This window comes from Apodemus sylvaticus, chromosome 9 (assembly GCF_947179515.1).
Source record: "Apodemus sylvaticus chromosome 9, mApoSyl1.1, whole genome shotgun sequence".
Lineage (NCBI taxonomy): Eukaryota > Metazoa > Chordata > Mammalia > Rodentia > Muridae > Apodemus > Apodemus sylvaticus.
This window is the reverse complement of record NC_067480.1, coordinates 86,796,852-86,814,592: the sequence shown is the minus strand read 5'-3', so window position 1 is coordinate 86,814,592 and position 17,741 is coordinate 86,796,852. Positions and strand designations below refer to the sequence as shown.

Below are 17,741 nucleotides of genomic sequence, written 5' to 3'. Positions count from 1 at the left end.
AAAGAAATTCAGGAGAATAAGGCTCAAGTGATAGAAGCCATTAAAGAAGAAACACACACACACACACACACACAAAACTTAAAGAAATGCAGGAGAAAGTCAAACAGCAGAAGTCATGAAAGAGGAAACACAAAAATCTCTTAAAGAATTACAGGAAAACACAAACAAGCAAGTGAAGAAACTAAGCAAAACCATCCAGGATCTAAAATCAGAAGTAGAAACAACTAAGAAATCACAAAGGGAGACAACTTTGGAGATAGAAAACCTTGAGAAGAAATCAGGGGCCATAGATGCAAATATCAACAAAAGAATACAAGAGATGGAAGAAAGAATCTCAGATGCCGAAGATACAATAGAAACCATTGACTCAACGGTCAAAGAAAATGCAAAATGCAAAAAGCTTGTATCCCAGAATATCCAGGAACTCCAGGACACAATGAGAAGACCAAACCTAAGGAATATAGGTATAGATGAGAGTGAAGATTTACAGCTGAAAGGGCCAGCAAATATCTTCAACAAAATTATGGAAGAAAACTTTCCCAACTTAAAGGGAGACATGCCCATGAATATACAAGAAGCCTACAGAACTCCAAACAGTCTGGACCTGAGCAGAAATACCTCTCGCCACATAATAATCAAAACCCCAAATGTACTAAACAAAGAAAGAATATTAAAGGCAGCAAGAGAAAAAGGCCAAGTAACATATAACGGAAGACCTATGAGAATCACACCAGACTTCTCACCAGAGACCATGAAAGCTAGATCCTGGGCAGATCTCATGCAGACTCTAAGAGAACACAAATGTCAGCCAAGACTACTATACCCAGCAAAACTCTCAATAACAATAGATGGAGAAATCAAGATATTCCATGACAAAACCAAATTTACACAATATCTTACTACAAACCCAGCTCTACAAAGCATAATAGGAGGAAAACTCCAATACAAAGAGGGAAACGACACCCTGGCAAAAGCAAGATAGTTACCTTCTTTCATCAAGCCCAAAAGAATATAACCACTCAAATATAAAAATAACATCAAAAATGACAGAAAGTAATAGGCACTATTCCTTAATATCTCTTAGCATCAATGGACTCAATCAACTCCCCAATAAAAAGACATAGACTAACAGACTGGATAAGGAAACAAGACCCTACATTTTGCAGCATACAGGAAACACACCTCAATGTCAAAGACAAAAACTACCTTAGAGTAAAAGGCTGGAAGACAATTTTACAAGCCAATGGTCTCAGGAAACGAGCCGAAGTAGCCATTCTAATATCAGATAAAATTGACTTTCAACCTAAAGTCATCAAAAGAGATACAGAAGGACACTTCTTGCAGGTCAAAGGAAAAATCCACCAAGAAGAACTTTCAATTCTGAACATCTATGCGCCAAATGCAAGGGTACCCTCATTCTTAAAAGAAAAAGCTCACAACACATATTGCACCTAACACAATAATTGTGGGTGACTTCAACACTCCACTGTCCTCAATGGACCGATCAGGAAAACAGAAACTAAACAGGGACACAATAAAACAAATTGAAGCTTTGGAACTATTGGACTTTACTGATATTTTTAGAACATTTCATCCCAAAACAAAAGAACATAACTTTTTCTCAGCACCTTATGGTGCCTTCTTCAAAATCGACCATATAATCAGTCACAAGACAGACCTCAACAAATACAAGAAGATCGAACTAATCCCATGCCTCCTATCAGATCACTATGGTGTAAGAGTGGTTTTCAATAGTAACAAAAACAACAGAAAGCCAACATACACATGGAGGCTGAACAATACTCTACTCAATGACACCTTGGCCAACGAAGAAATAAAGGAAGAAATCAGAGAATTTTTAGAATTTAATGAAGGCACAACATACCCAAATCTTTGGGACACAATGAAAGCAGTGCTAAGAGGAAAACTCATAGCCCTGAGTGCCTCCAAAAAGAAAATGGAGAGTGCATACAATAGCAGCTTAATGACATACCTGAAAGCCCTGGAACAAAAAGAAGCCAATTCACCCAGGAGGAGTAGAAGACAGGAAATCTTCAAACTCAGGGCTGAAAGCAGTCAAGTGGACACAAAGAGAACCATACAAAGAATCAATGAATCCAGGAGCTGGTTCTTTGAGAAAATCAACAAGATAGATAAACCCTTAGCCAGACTGACCAAAGGGCACAGAGAAAGTATCCAAATTAACAACATTAGAAATGAAAAGGAGGATATAACAACAGAAACTGAGGAAATTCAAAAAATCACCAGATCCTACTACAAAAGCCTATACTCAACACAACTGGAGAATCTGGAGGAAATGGACAATTTCCTAGACAGATACCAAATACTAAAATTAAATTATGACCAAATAGATCATCTCAACAGTCCCATAACCCCTAAAGAAATAGAAGGGGTCATAGAAAGCCTTCCATCCAAAAAAAGCACAGCACCAGATGTCTTCAGTGCTGAATTCTTTCAGACTTTTAAAAAAGACGTAACACCAATACTCTTCAAACTATTCCACAAAATAGAAACAGAAGAAACACTACCCAATTCCTTCTATGAAGTCACAATTACGCTGATACCAAAACCACACAAAAATCCAACAAAGAAAGAGAACTTCAGACCAATTTCCCTTATGAACATCGATGCAAAAATACTCAATAAAATTCTTGCCAACCAAATCCAAGAATACATAAAAACGATCATCCACCATGATCAAGTAGGCTTTATCCCAGGGATGCAGGGTTGGTTCAATATACAGAAATCCATCAATGCAATCCACTACATAAACATACTCAAAGAAAAAAACCACATGGTCATTTCATTGGATGCTGAAAAAGCATTCAACAAACTTCAGCATTCTTTCATGCTTAAAATCTTGGAAAGAACAGGAATTCAAGGCCCATTCCTAAACATAGTAAAAGCAATATATAGCAAGCCAGTAGCCAGCATCAAACTAAATGGAGAGAAACTTGAAGCAATCCCACTAAAATCAGGGACTAGACAGGGCTGCCTGCTTTCCCCTTATCTTTTCAATATTGTACTTGAGGTTCTAGCTCGGGCAATTAGACAACATAAGGAGGTCAAAGGGATACAAATTGGAAAGGAAGAAGTCAAGCTATCATTATTTACAGATGATATGATAGTCTACCTAAGTGACCCAAAAAAAACTCCACTAGAGAACTCCTACAGCTGATAAACAACTTCAGCAAAGTGGCAGATTATAAAATCAACTCAAGCAAATCAGTAGCCTTCTTATACTCAAAGGATAAACAGTCTGAGAAAAAAATTAGAGATATGACACTCTTCACAATAGCCACAAACAGTATAAAGTACCCTGGGGTGACTCTTACCAAACATGTGAATAATATGTATGACAAGAACTTCAAGACTCTGAAGAAGGAAATAGAAGAAAACCTCAAAAATGGAAAAACCCCTCATGCTCATGGATCGGCAGGATTAATATAGTTAAAATGGCCATTTTGCCAAAAGCAATATACAGATTCAACGCAATGCCCATCAAAATCCCAACTCAATTCTTCATAGAGTTAGAAAGAGTAATTCTCAAATTCATCTGGAATAACAAAAAACCCAGGATAGCTAAAACTATTCTCAACAACAAAAGAAATTCTGGGGGGACTCAGTATCCCTGACCTAAAGCAATACTACCGAGCAATAGTGTTAAAAACTGCATGGTATTGGTACAGTGACAGGCAGGCAGATCAATGGAACAGGATTGAAGATCCAGAAATGAACCCACACACCTATGGCCACTTGATCCTCGACAAAGGGACTGAAAACATCCAATGGAAAAAAGATAGCCTTTTCAAGAAATGGTGCTGGTTCAACTGGAGGTCAGCATGCAAATGAATTCGAATTGATCCATCCTTGTCTCCTTGTACTAAGCTCAACTCCAAATGGATCAAGGACCTCCACATAAAGCCAGACACTCTAAAGCTAATAGAAAAGAAACTGGGGAAGACCCTTGAGGACATCGGTACTGGGGGAAATTTCCTGAACAGAACACCAATAGCATATGCTCTAAGATCAAGAATTGACAAATGGTACCTCATAAAATTTCAAAGTTTCTGTAAAGCAAAGGACACCATCAAAAGGACAAATCGGCAACCAACAAATTGGGAAAAGATCTTCACCAACCCTACATCAGATAGAGAGCTAATATCCAATATATACAAAAAACTCAAGAAGTTAGACCACAGAAAACAAAATAACCCTATCAAAAAATGGGGTACAGAGTTAAACAAAGAAGTCTCACCTGAATAACTTTGGATGGAGGAGAAACATCTTAAAAAATGCTCAACTTCATTAGTCATCAGGGAAATGCAAATTAAAACAACCCTGAGATTTCACCTAACACCAGTCAGAATGGCTAAGATTAAAAACTCAGGAGACAGTAGGTTGTTGTTGAGGATGTGGAGAAAGAGGAACACTCCTCCACTGCTGGTGGGGTTGCAAATTGGTACAACCACTCTGGAAATCAATCTGGCGGTTCTTCAGAAAATTGGGCACCTCACTTCTGAAAGATCCTGCTATACCACTTCTGGGCATGTACCCAGAGGATTCCCCAGCATGTAATAAGGATATATGCTCCACTATGTTCATAGCAGCCCTATTTATAATAGCCAGTACCTGGAACCCAGGTACCCCTCAATAGAAGAATGGATGCAAAAAATGTGGTATATATACACAGTGGAGTAGTACTACTCAGCCATTAGAAACAATGAATTCATGAAATTCTTAGGCAAATGGATGGAGCTGGAGAACATCATACTAATTGAGGTAACCCAGTCTTAAAAGATCAATCATGGTATGCACTCACTAATAAGTGGATATTAGCCTGGAAAACTGGAATACCCAAGACATAATCCACATATTAAATAATGTCCAAGAGGAACGGCGGAGTCGCTCCTGGTTCTGGAAAGACTCAGTGTAGCAGCATAAGGCAAAACCAGAACAGGGAAGTGGAAAGTGGTGGGTGGGAGAACAGGGGGAGGGAAGGGGGCTTATGTGACTTTTGGGGAGTGGGGGGCCAGAAAAGGGGAAATCATTTGAAATGTAAATAAAAAATATATCGAATAAAAAAAAGAAGCAAAAAAAAAAAAAAGACTTATAGAAGCTGTTTGTGTTTCTGGGTTTTTTTTGTTGTTGTTGTTTTTTTTTTTTTTAATGAACACAACTTTCTCAATATTCAAATAGATTTTTAGGCTGTTTAACCAAATATTTTAAGGACTGAGTCAACATGAAAATCCAGATATGTCCACATTATGGTAAAGGGATGTTTACAAGAAATGAGCTCAAATGATGTGTGAAAATGTTAAGTATAAAATGAACATTTTCCTTTTCCCTCTAGATATCTAAAGGCCACAAATGTCCAGGCAGCCACTTAAATGCCTGTCATCTACTCATAGGCTAATCGCTGTTTTATTTCATTTATATTCTAAGAATTTTTGAAGTTCAAATATTTATTTATAATTTTAAATAGACAATAAAAATTCAACAAAGTAAACTTTTTGTTTTTTCAGAGTAAACTTTTAATTCAACAAATACTCATAGAGTTTTATGGAGAAACATCAGCCATGTTTTGATCCTATCAGTTCCCAGCAACCTTTTGGGTAAACCCAAGTTTTCCTTTTCACTTTTACACACAGGAAAAGCCTCAACTTTCCACTCTCCATTTATACACCATTTGGATTTCTCCTCACAACCTGTCTGGGACAGTGTTACCCCACTCTGATTCTCTGAGGAGTTAAGAGCCATGCAAAGTGTCTAGGTTGAAATGAGCTTCTCTCAAAGCAACTTCTGGGAATGAAGCATCAACATTCATGACTATCTCTTTAGCCCAACTGCTGCCAATTGCCTTCCCTTTAGCTTAGAAATATTTATGTAGCTTCCCAAGACACAGCTTTAGTGTCCATCCTTATTTCAGTTCTTCTGTGAACATACATGACCACACAAAACAAAATGAGAGAAAACAAACCAAACCTTTTACCTTGTGTTTTCTCAAAGAGCCTTCTCCACCCAACCCCTCTGAATCTTTCTGCTATAGCATTATTGTGAAATTTTAAGATTCTACATTGGGGGTTTCCACAATCCATGGAGAACCCCCTAGCCTATATCATAACAGAAATTTTCCCTGGAATAACAAAGGAACTCCACATGGTAGGCATTAATGCCCTCAGCCTTAGCCTTCCATAGCTACTCAGAAAGATGCGCACAGACAACCTGGTGTGCACAAGAGAACAAGGTGCTGAGTCAGCAGTTACTAACAAATGCTGGCAGTTCTCAAAAGGACATTGGATAACTGCTGAAACTCTGTTGTCTCTTGCTGTCCTCAGATCATTCTACATAAAGCACAGAAGTGATTTTCCAGAAGATAGAATCCAAAACTCTACAGCCAACTGCTTGCTCCTCTGTGTTAGATCATCGTATTGTAAGGTAATTTGAGGTTAAATCTAATTTCTGCCATTCATAATTATATTAAAGTTTTCCTAAATAACTTAAGGACAGTGACCACATTATGTGAATATTTCTGACAAGATTACAAATAATCAAAAAATATTGAGATATGAAACCCAGTACTATCTAGAAAATTTGCTTATAAGTTATTTGTGAAATAAGACAGTTCTGAAATACTTAGGAATACATGCTTATTCCATTTTCTGGATACAATTACTTTCTGAAGTTTATTGATGGCTAATTTTAATAAAGAGAGAACACAATTCCAGAAACTGGATGCCATGATTACACAGGGACAAAAATCCCAACTAATTCAACACTGAGTTTGCTAGCACTGACTTCATATAAAAGGCCTGAAAAAAGTAGTGCTTAGATGCAAATACTGAATTCTGAGTCTTTCTGTACATGTTGCATATTCTGTCAAATTAAGGAAGTATGGTCTTGGATTGTCTTCTAATGAGGTATCTGCAGAGTTATAGCTCATTCTGTAAACAGTAGTTTGGAACTTCTTTATCTGAAAATCATGCAACTGTCAGTCAGATCAGAGTCTGTCTTGGGGAGACTGGTGCTTCACCTGGACCCAGCTGTCTGGGACGCCATTAGGTTTGCATTTATTGCTCTCAAGTCTGTACTGCAGGATAAACAAGGCCAATGACCCAGAGGACATACAATCAGATACTGGAACTCTGACAATTTGCACAAGTTCTGCTCACTTCTTGCCTGTAACTCTGGAGCTGAATAGTGCATTTGACCACGCCAAACGTGTTCAGTAATAAATGCTTAGCTTTGGACTGTACTTCTTCCCATTTAGATGAACTTCCAAGAATTAGCTGCATGTGAATTATGCCAGTGGATTTCCCAGAAGTGAGAGACCAGATATTCAAATCTTCCACAGAATATACATCCTCTATTTTCATCACCGACTCTTTGATGTAATCTACATTCAAATGGCTTGGTATACCTTCCAGTATTATCGCTATTGTATCCCATGTAATGCGAAACGTTGTGAAAGCCACAAGTAATGAAATATACATGTACAGATGGGATAAGCAATCTTGCATTCTAGCTTGAATCGTATGTATGATGTATGCAGCTATAAGCACATCAACACTTTGTACCAAATCCCCCAGGGTGTGTGCAAACACAGCTCTCACTGCTAAACTGTCCTGCCCATGGTTGTGTCCACTAGTTACCATGCTTGGGGAATTTGAAGGCAGGGAGAGGGAATGAGCGTGAGAATGGTGGTGACCAGACTGGTTCATCAGAAACGCCATTATGACATTAACTGCAACTCCAACAGCTGCAGGGATGAGCATGCCATCTCCATTTATTTCACAGTTCATATGCATCATCCTCTGCACAGCCTCATATAAGAGGAATGCCGTACGTGCATACGCCAACATTACACTGATCATGGCCGACGAAACCTCTAGACGATGAAATCCAAAGGTGAACCTTCTGGTTGGTGACTTTGAGGACAGCCACAAAGCAAGCAGAGTGAGAATGGTGGCACAAAAGTCAGCTAGCATATGAAGTGTATCCGTCATAATTGCTAAGCTATTTGCCATGTACAAGCTCTCCGATCCTGAAAAGCAAGTAGAAGACTGAAGCGATGGTTAGCCTGGTCTTCACCTTCTGCTTCAGCAACTCCTGCCCTCTGCCTGGAGGGCCGGGTGCACCCGGTTCACGGGCCTTTCTGGGGCTTCCAAGTCATCGCTGGCCACCACAACTAGAAGTTTATTAAAGCTCGAAAGCCCCTCGTTGCTCACCTCATTCAAGAAGTCAAAAGGCGCTGGTGTCATTTAAGAACAGGTGCTTGTCCTCTTTCCTCGGCAGGGATTTGAGGTACATCCATGTTCCGGGGCCTGGCAGGGCAGACACAGCCTTCACCTGCTTTGGACTCCTCAGAGCAACGTGGTGCGTCCCTGCCCAAAGTGAGAGGGACAAAACCCGCTACTGTTGCCGCGCCCCTGCCAGGCGCCAGCTCTGGACCTGGCGGTGCTCAGCTACCTGTGATTCCTGCCAGCGCGCATACCCGCCCTGCCCAGGAGGCTCATGCTGCCGCGACCCAGGCCAGGGACCAAGGCGGAGGCCAAGCCACTGCACCCGCCCACCCGCGGCAGCGAGGTCTGTACCTTAACTCATAATGCGAACAAATCTGATATACCAACAGGAACACAAAGAGTCTGAAGATCAATGAAGAAACAACTACTAATCAAGATTCCCATAAGCAGGAAAGTCATCTTTCTGAATTAAAGAAGAAATGAAGACATATTAAGCTAAAAACAAATTCAATAAATTCAGGATCAGTTAAACAGCACTCAAAATACAATTTATGGAATTCTTAGGAGAAGAGAAGATAGCTATAAGACCTAGGTTGTGTAAGTAAATCAGAGGTGGTAAAGACATTGGCTAGGAAACATCAAAAAGGAGGCTGGGATGATGGAACACACCTATAATTTGTGTGCTTGGAAGATATGCATCAGTAGAAAAAATATTCAAGGCTTGCCTTAGCTACTAAGTGAGTTGACAGCTGTGCTGAGTGACAGGAAACCCTGATTTATTCACTGCCTGTAAGAAACACCTTTTTAACACACACACCATAAGTAAATATATTATAGTCTAAGCAAATGGAAAACGAAAGCAAGCAGAAACATCTTTAGTCATAACCAGCAGAGCAAAGTCCATTAGATACTGATAGAAAAAACAATAACAAGAAAAATGAGAGCAAATAGATATGCAATGACCGTTGGTGCAAACTATGCCACAGAACAAACAGTATTAGACATAAACATCACCATCCAATTATAATCAATCACATAAACACCCGTTGACACCAAAAATTAACAAATATATTACAGAATAAAACTACATCATAAAACAAATGGCCTTACAGGAATCTATACCAGGTATACCAGCAACAGCAGAATAGATCTATCAGCAACTCATAACTTTTTCCAAAAAGAAATATGTTCTAGATGGCAATCCAAGTTCAAGAAACGAGAATGACACTAGAATTTAAATTGTAGAATGCATAGAAAACATAGAACCAGGTAGAAATAAAACTGCCTTTTGAAATGGTACAGAGGTCACGGAGAGCATCAAAGTATGGTATGACAATGCATTGGCATCTTATTTGGTTGTAAAGGCAACTGCAATCATGAATTTTACAGTCAATGGATGAAAGTGGAAAATGTTGTAAGGGAGATTAATACTGACACAGAAAGACAAATACCAACATATTCTCTCATATATATACTAATTCCAAACCCTTAGATTTCAGTATAGGTTGAAGTAACAGAAGAAGTTAGGAAAGTAGAAAGGGACCAAAAAAACAAGAAGGGACAAGCAGCTCTGTAGCAGGACATAGGGTGATGCAGGTACTAGGGAAATGATAGTAGAAATCTTTGGGTACTTTAACAGGAGGAGAGAAAAGAGTGATGCGGGGAGAGAGGAGATGGGGACAGACAAATAACACCACTAATATGTATGTTTTTAACTTATTCTTCTTTCATATATTATATCCTGATAATAGTACAGGCTAGGTAAAGCAATCCAGTAGGAGAAAATGGTCTCAAGAGCAGGGAAAAGAGTGGGAAACACTCCCATTTACACTGTTAGGAGTCCCATAAGAACACCAGGCTACCCAACTAAGATGGAGAGTATTTAGTTCAGACTTTTACAAGCTCTGTGATTCTTGCTTTGGTTTCTGTGAGCCCCTATGAGCCCCATTTAGTTGATTCTGTGGGAAATGCTCTTGTGATAGCCTCAGGTCCTCTGGACCCTACAGACCTTCTTCCCCTTTTGCTAGGTTCCCTCACCTTTAGCTCTGCCTAATTTTTGTCTGCGGTTCCAGCATCTGCTCCCATCAGTTGCTGAATATAGCTATTCTGTTGATGATTGGACTAGGCTTCTGTCTATGAGAATAAACAAATTTTTGAAATTTTCTTGTCTGGTTTGTTCTGCTCTGCTCTGCTCTGCTCTGCTCTACTCTGTTCTGTTCTGTTCTGTTCTGTTATTTGTTTGCTTTGTCAACTCTTGAAATGCTACCATCAAGGCAACTTACACAATAGATGTTTATGAGGATTTATAATTCAGTGACACAAGAATCAGTGATGGCAGAGCAGAGGCAACAGGCAGGGAGAATGAACTCAAGCAAGAGGCAGGTAAAGATCACTGGAATCATGCCAGTCTTCGCTCCATCAAATCCTGGGCCAAGTGACTTATTTTTTTCCATAAATAACACACTTCAAAGACCTCCCCAATCAGTGCTACCAACTGGGAACCAAGAATTCATAATCCACAGCCTATGGAGGAAAACTACCTATGTACTCAAACTGCCACAAGATGTGGACAAATAATACATATAACGTACATATAGTCATATATATACAACAATATTTAATAGGGTTACATTTAAATTAGATTATGGTGCTTCTAACCACAGCTATGAACTATCTAAGTAAAATGTCAGTGTCAGTCACAAAAAGCCTGCTCTCAGGTACTTGGAGGAATACAGTGATCTCTGACAACAATATAGGCTATTGTCATTGCATTGGGTGGCTTTCAGATGTTAAAAGGGCTTGGTACTTCCGAAGACATCATGTTCTCTGTACACGGAACTTGAAAGAATTGATCTGGAACTAAACCTCATAGTCTTCTCTCTGAGTACTTTCTCTCATGGAATAGGAAAGTGTTATATAGGCTGCCAAATGTGGGGAAAAAATGATTATCCTACCCAGCTGCATAGCAGATAAACCACAATAATAACTGGCTATTAGATTTGTCTAACAATTCAATACTGACACTTTTATATTGGGATTAACCAACAACTGTCTAATGGGTCATAGCCAGAGTTGATAGAGTTAATTGATATCTAGTAGCAACCTTAGTTACTCTTGGTTGTAGACATCCTAACATATAATTGCAGGCTAAATAATTATTTTTATACTACTAATAAGTATAATATCATCCCCGATTAAGCTGAATATTGCTATAATGGTTAGTGAGATAATTAGAGTTAGAGATCCAAAACGGGTCAGAATGCAGAGAACTATCGATCAGGTACCTAACCCTAATGGGCACATTTTTAATATAACCACCATATAAATGTAAGACTCTGGCAAAATTAAAGAATGAGAAAACAAAGATTTTAAGAGCCAGAGGACCAAAGTATCTCTACCCTCTGTATATGACAGAAATTCTCCAACCACAAAAATCTCAGCAGTATGAATACCTGAAAAGGATCTCCAAAATGGTTCCATGAGTATGACATGAATTTGGGTCATGGGGCCCAGTCCCTCTTTGAAAACCTACAGGTGGTAAGTGAATCTTGAGGGAGAATCGATGTCCTCAAAAGAGGAGCTCCAGGAGAGGTCATTTACTTTCAAGTGGACAGTGCTTGACACATGTTCATAGCCTCAGTGCTAAATGGCCTCAGTAAGTAATATAGTCATTAAATAGAGGAAAGGTTATACATTTTGGAAAGGGGGTAAATACAAGCAAAGTTGAAAGAGTAGGAATGTCATAGATGCAGTACTCACATGTGAAATTCACAAAAAAAAAATATTTTAAAGCAACACCAAGAGAAATAGTTCCAATGCATTTGACAAAAACAGCAAGATTTTCTCGTACAGAACATTTGCAAAACAAATTCAATAAAATATTTTTAAAAAATGTATACTATGATCCCTTTGGTTTCATCCCAAAGAAGCATGGATGTTTCAACATCTCAGAATTAATGGATGTAATAAGCTGTGATAATCAATGTTAACAATCAACATGATAGAATCTAGAATAAGACAGAGGATGGGACTCTGGGAGAGCTACTATCCAATATATACAAAGTACTCAAGGAGTTAGACTCCTATTAAAAATGGGGTAGAGAGTTAAACAAAGAATTCTCACCTGAAGAACTTCGGATGGCGGAGAAACATCTTAAAAAATGCTCAACTTCATTAGTCATCAGGGAAATGCAAATCAAACAACCCTGAGATTTCACCTTACACCAGTCAGAACGGCTAAGATTAAAAACGCAGGACACAGCAGGTGTTGATGAGGATGTGGAGAAAGAGGAACACTCCTCCATTGCTGGTGGGGTTGCAAATTGGTACAACCACTCTGGAAATCAGTCTGGCGGTTCCTCAGAAAACTGGACATGTCACTTCCGAAAGATCCTGCTATACCACTCCTGCGCATATGCCCAGAAGATTCCCCAGCATGTAATAAGAATACATGCTCTACTATGTTCATAGCAGCCCTATTTATAATTGCCAGATGCTGGAAAGAACCCAGGTATCCCTCAACAGAAGAATGGATGCAAAAAATGTGGTATATATACACAATGGAGTAGTACTATTCAGCCATTAGAAACAATGAATTCATGAAATTCTTAGGCAAATGGATGGAGGTAGAGAACATCATACTAAATGAGGTAACCCAGTCTCAAAAGATCGGTCATGGTATGCACTCACTAATGAGTGGATATTATCCTGGAAAACTGGAATACCTAAAACATAATCCACACATCAAATGAGGTACACGAAGAACAGAGGAGTGGCCCCTGGTTCTAGAAAGACTCAGTGTAGCAGTATAAGGCAAAACCAGAACAGGGAAGTGGGAAGGGATGGGTGGGAGAACAGGGGGAGGGAAGGGGGCTTATGTGACTTTCCGGGAGTCGGGGGCCAGAAAAGGGGAAATCATTTGAAATGTAAATAAAAAATATATCGAATAAAAAAAAGAGCACAAAAAAAAAAGAAAAAAATTATTGTGGGAAGACTCACATTGATTATTGGCAGGACTCTTCCATGGGTTTGGGATCACAGATTGTTTAAGGTGGAGAAAGCAAGTTGATCACAAGCTTGCATGTTTGCCTTTGTATACCACCAGCTTCCACTTAGTGGTTGTTTTACATCCAGTATTTCGAATGTTTTTCTTTTTCCTTAAGAAGGTTTGTTTTAAAATATTTTTTAAAATATGTAATCAGGAAACAATGTGAAATTCATTGACCCATGCTTTAGACTCTTATGGGCAAGGAAGCTTATGCTGCCATGATATTGATAACTCCAGACTTATAATTAAGAAGGAGGAATATTAACAACTTCTTCCTCTCACCCCCAGAAAAGAATCAGTCTCAACCTGAAGCCATTGAAACCTTCAATTGTATGACATCAGGAGTGAATTCTAATAGTGAAAACTTGAGATGACAGTAAGTAAGTATAGGATCATTAATTACACCAATGCTTAGAGTTAGGTAAAGGATATTGATGATGAAGTGGGAGCATTTTTCAGTGGGCAGGAATATATGGGGCAATTATATCATGAATGGTCATACATGCCTAAATTATTATAATAAGAATATATATTAAAACAATATTTAAAAAAGAACATAGGTAGAAATGCTGGGATAGACACACAAAGATTGTCCTCTGATTTCTATATATGTGCTATGGGATATAGGCTTTATACACAAACACAGGAACATATGCATACACAGAGAGAGAGAGAGAGAGAGAGAGAGAGAGAGAGAGAGAGAGAGAGAGAGAGAGAGAGAGAGAAACTTTCACACAAAAGAGATACTGTAAAAATTATAGTTCTGCACAAATATTTGAAAGTATGAAAAATTAAAAGCCAAATGAAAATGTTTGTCAGTTAAATATGTCACAAAAGGAATATTAATGTCAAAAACTTAAAAGTCCTTTGAATTTTCATTCAAATTTAATAAGGAATTATGGGGACTAGGTACAATGTTACCTAAAAACTACAGAAAAGATGACTGAAACTTGTGGGTTATTTTCAGGCAGAGAAGATATAACCTGAGACTACCCTTGCCCTTTTGACTTCCCAGAGAAAAATTTCCTGTTCATAGGAAAGAAAGCACGAATTCAATGAACTTCTTGTCCTCCTGAGAGTGGACATGCCAATGCAAATATTTTCTGCTCATATCAAAGTAACAAGTTCGTCCAATTTGTCATCTTCTAATCACTGAGTTTTCACTATTTATCATATATTTCATGATCCCAAATTCCTAGTTTTATATTGAACTCATATTGGTTTGAAGATTTCCTTCTAAACCACCAAGTTATCTGGAATTCCAGGAAAAGAAATTACTCAAACATAAAGTTAATGGAAAGACAGAGATTGCATTTTTCATCCCTCTTCATTTAATAATACTGTACAGATAATTATTTTATTTTATAATTTGTTTTAAATGTATAAAAATAAATGAGCAATCATATTCAAAGGGATGTAAAAACTGAGTTAATTGTAAGCAGGCCAAAACAACTTCACCCACTGAAAGTAATATCGCCATCTTGTGGCTACATTTTAATTGCAACTTTAAAATCCTTTAACTGATTAAAAAATATGCAGTGAATGCACACCATGTATGTACTTCTGTGATTAGGTTACCTCACTGAGGATGATAATTTCTTGTTCTATCCATTTCCCTAAGAATTTCCTGAAGACATCATTTTTGATAGCTGAGTAATACTCCATTGTGTAAATGTACAGAAATGTGTTTTCTGTATCTATTCCTATATTGAAGGACACCTGTGTTTTTTTCAGCTTCTGGCTATTATAAATAAGGCTGCTATGAGCATAGTAGAGCATGTGTCCTTCTTATATGTTTGAGAATGTTTTGGGTATATGCAGGGTCCATAGGTAATTCTATGTCCAATTTTCTGAAGAAACCCCAGACTGATTATCAGAGTATTGAACCAGCTTGCAATCTCACCAACAGTGGGGAAGTGTCCCTCCATCTCCACATCCTTACCAGCATCTGCTGTCTCCTGAGTTTTTGGTCTTAGCCATTCTGTCTGGTGTGAGGTGAAATCTCAGGGCTGTTTTGATATGCACTTCCCTGATGACTAAGAATGTTGAACATTTCCTTAGGTATTTATTCCTCAGTTGAAATTTTTTTGTTTATCTCTGCCCCATTTTTAATAAGGTGATTTGATTCTCTGAAGTCTAACTTCTTGAGTGCTTTCCATATATTGGATATCAGCACATGCTATGCATTCACTGATAAGTGGATATTAGCCCAAAAGTTCTGAATACCCAAGATATGATTCATAGACCACCTGAAGCTCAAGATAAGGAAGACCAAAGTGTGGGTGCTTTGGTCCTTCTTAGAAATTGGAACAAAATTCTCATTGGAGCTAATATGGAGACAAAATGTAGAGCAAAGACTGAAGAAATGGCCATCCAGAGACCATCCTACCTGGGGATTCATCCCAGACACAGTCACCGAACTGAACTCTATTTTGGACACCAATAAATGCTTCCTGAAAGGAGTCTGATATTGCAATCTCCTGAGAGGCCTTTGCAGAGCCTTAAAAATACAGAGGCAGTTTCTCTCAACCAACAACTGAACTTTTTACAGGGTCCCCAATGGGGGAGTTAGAGAAAGGACTGATGGAGCTGAAGTAGTTTGTAACCCCATAGGAAGAACAACAGTATCTAGCAGATGATGGCCTTTTCAGGCATCAATGGGAGGAGAGGTCCTTGTTCCTATGAATGCTCAATAGATGCCCCAGCATAAGGGAATTGAGGTCAGGGAGGCAGGAGTCTGTGGGTGAGTGAAGGAACACCCTTGTAGAAACGGGGAGAGGGGAAGGTATAGAGGGATTCCAGGAGGGGGAAAACCAGGTAAAAGGATTACACTTGAAATATAAATAAAGAAAATATCAATTAATCAAACAAACAAATCAACATAGTAAATATTTTAAATGTATACAGTTACAACATGTAATTTAAAACTTAACGCAATTATTCAAATGATTGCACATAAATCCATACAAAATCATATCAAATAATATTAATATGTTCAAAAATATTTTTCCTAAAATTCATTGAATTCTCTTTTAGTATTTTTTAGTAGTTTTCAATTACATGTTTTTTTTTAAACAAATTTATGATTCAGGCTACTGTTTGTGTTTTGTTTGTTTGTTTTAGATAGAGTCTTTTTATGTAGTTCAGGGTGATCTTGAGCTCCTATTTCGGCCTACTGAGAGATAGGACTAAAGGTATTTGCTTATTCCCTGGATCAAAGTCCTCATTATTTTAAGGGGTCATTAATTAATTTCATTACTCTTTCTTACTATGTTTAAAATGTTAATAGAGTCCTCTATGTTGTCTCTTCCATCTTTCTGTCACATTATTTTAAAGATTGCATTGTTGTTACATTATTTCATTTCAGTTTCTTTCTTACCCTCACACACTCTGATATTTACTTGTTCTGTAAATTTTTCCTTTGATATTGTAATTATATGCAGAAGTGTGTTTTCCATGTATCTTCAAGTTTATATAATACTTAAAGGTTCACAGTATAAAAACATTCTGGCTGTGATCATCCTCATGACAACTGCTTTATAATAATAAAGGCCTGTGATTTACTTAAAAAAATATAGAACAACATACATTCACTCTTAGATACATGCAATCTTATTCCTTAACTGAGTTGAAGGGCAGGTGAGCAAACTTTATGTGTATGACCATCTGTTATTGTTCTCAAAGAAGAATTAGACTGTTCTCTCCCCACTTGGCTAGAATATGCCCAATCTTAATATGTATTCCCTTTCTAGCAATGGACATATAGTGAAGATAATGACTAGGATGGATCTTCACATGATCTTAAAATATGCATATGCTCAAATGCTTTAGAATAAATAAAAATGATCTATTTTCTTGAGAAATCAAATTTCAACCATACTTATAATTCAATCATGATCCAACTTCTATTCAATTTGAATTAGGTAATTATTTCTTCCTAGAGGCTGTATTGTGTTATAGGATTCTGAGTACCAACCTTACCAACTGATGCTACATGTCTGTACCAAAACCATGAATGGGATAAATAAATTCTTGATGGACACTCATGAGGGATTAATCTATCCCTGCTTAAGAACCACTAGTTCATGTAGTCGTGTTGTGACAATCTTCCTACACAGTTTGCAATGATTAATAATGCACTTACCATATGTAGTACAAACTTCCTCTAAGTATCATGTTGTGACCATCACAAGACAGAGGGTTGAAAACTAGATATCACTCATCTTCCTACCATGGACTTCCTAAAGCCTATAGTACTGTAATTACCAAAATCTGTCATAAAATGTATGCAGCCTGTAAGACAAGTGCTTAACATAAAAACAGAATTTCAATACCATTCCATGCCGACAATTAATTTTCAAAATATAAGATGAGCTCAGACTGGAAACTCTAAATAATGGGGCTGGGGGATATATATCACAGTGTTAGAC

The 17,741-nt window shown here is 37.9% G+C and overlaps 1 pseudogene; it reads right to left on the bottom strand.

The window, feature by feature from the left end:
• Window positions 1–7,151: 7,151 nt before the first annotated feature.
• LOC127691957 (zinc transporter 4-like) overlaps window positions 7,152–17,741 on the bottom strand; it is a 96,685-nt pseudogene continuing 86,095 nt past the window's right edge.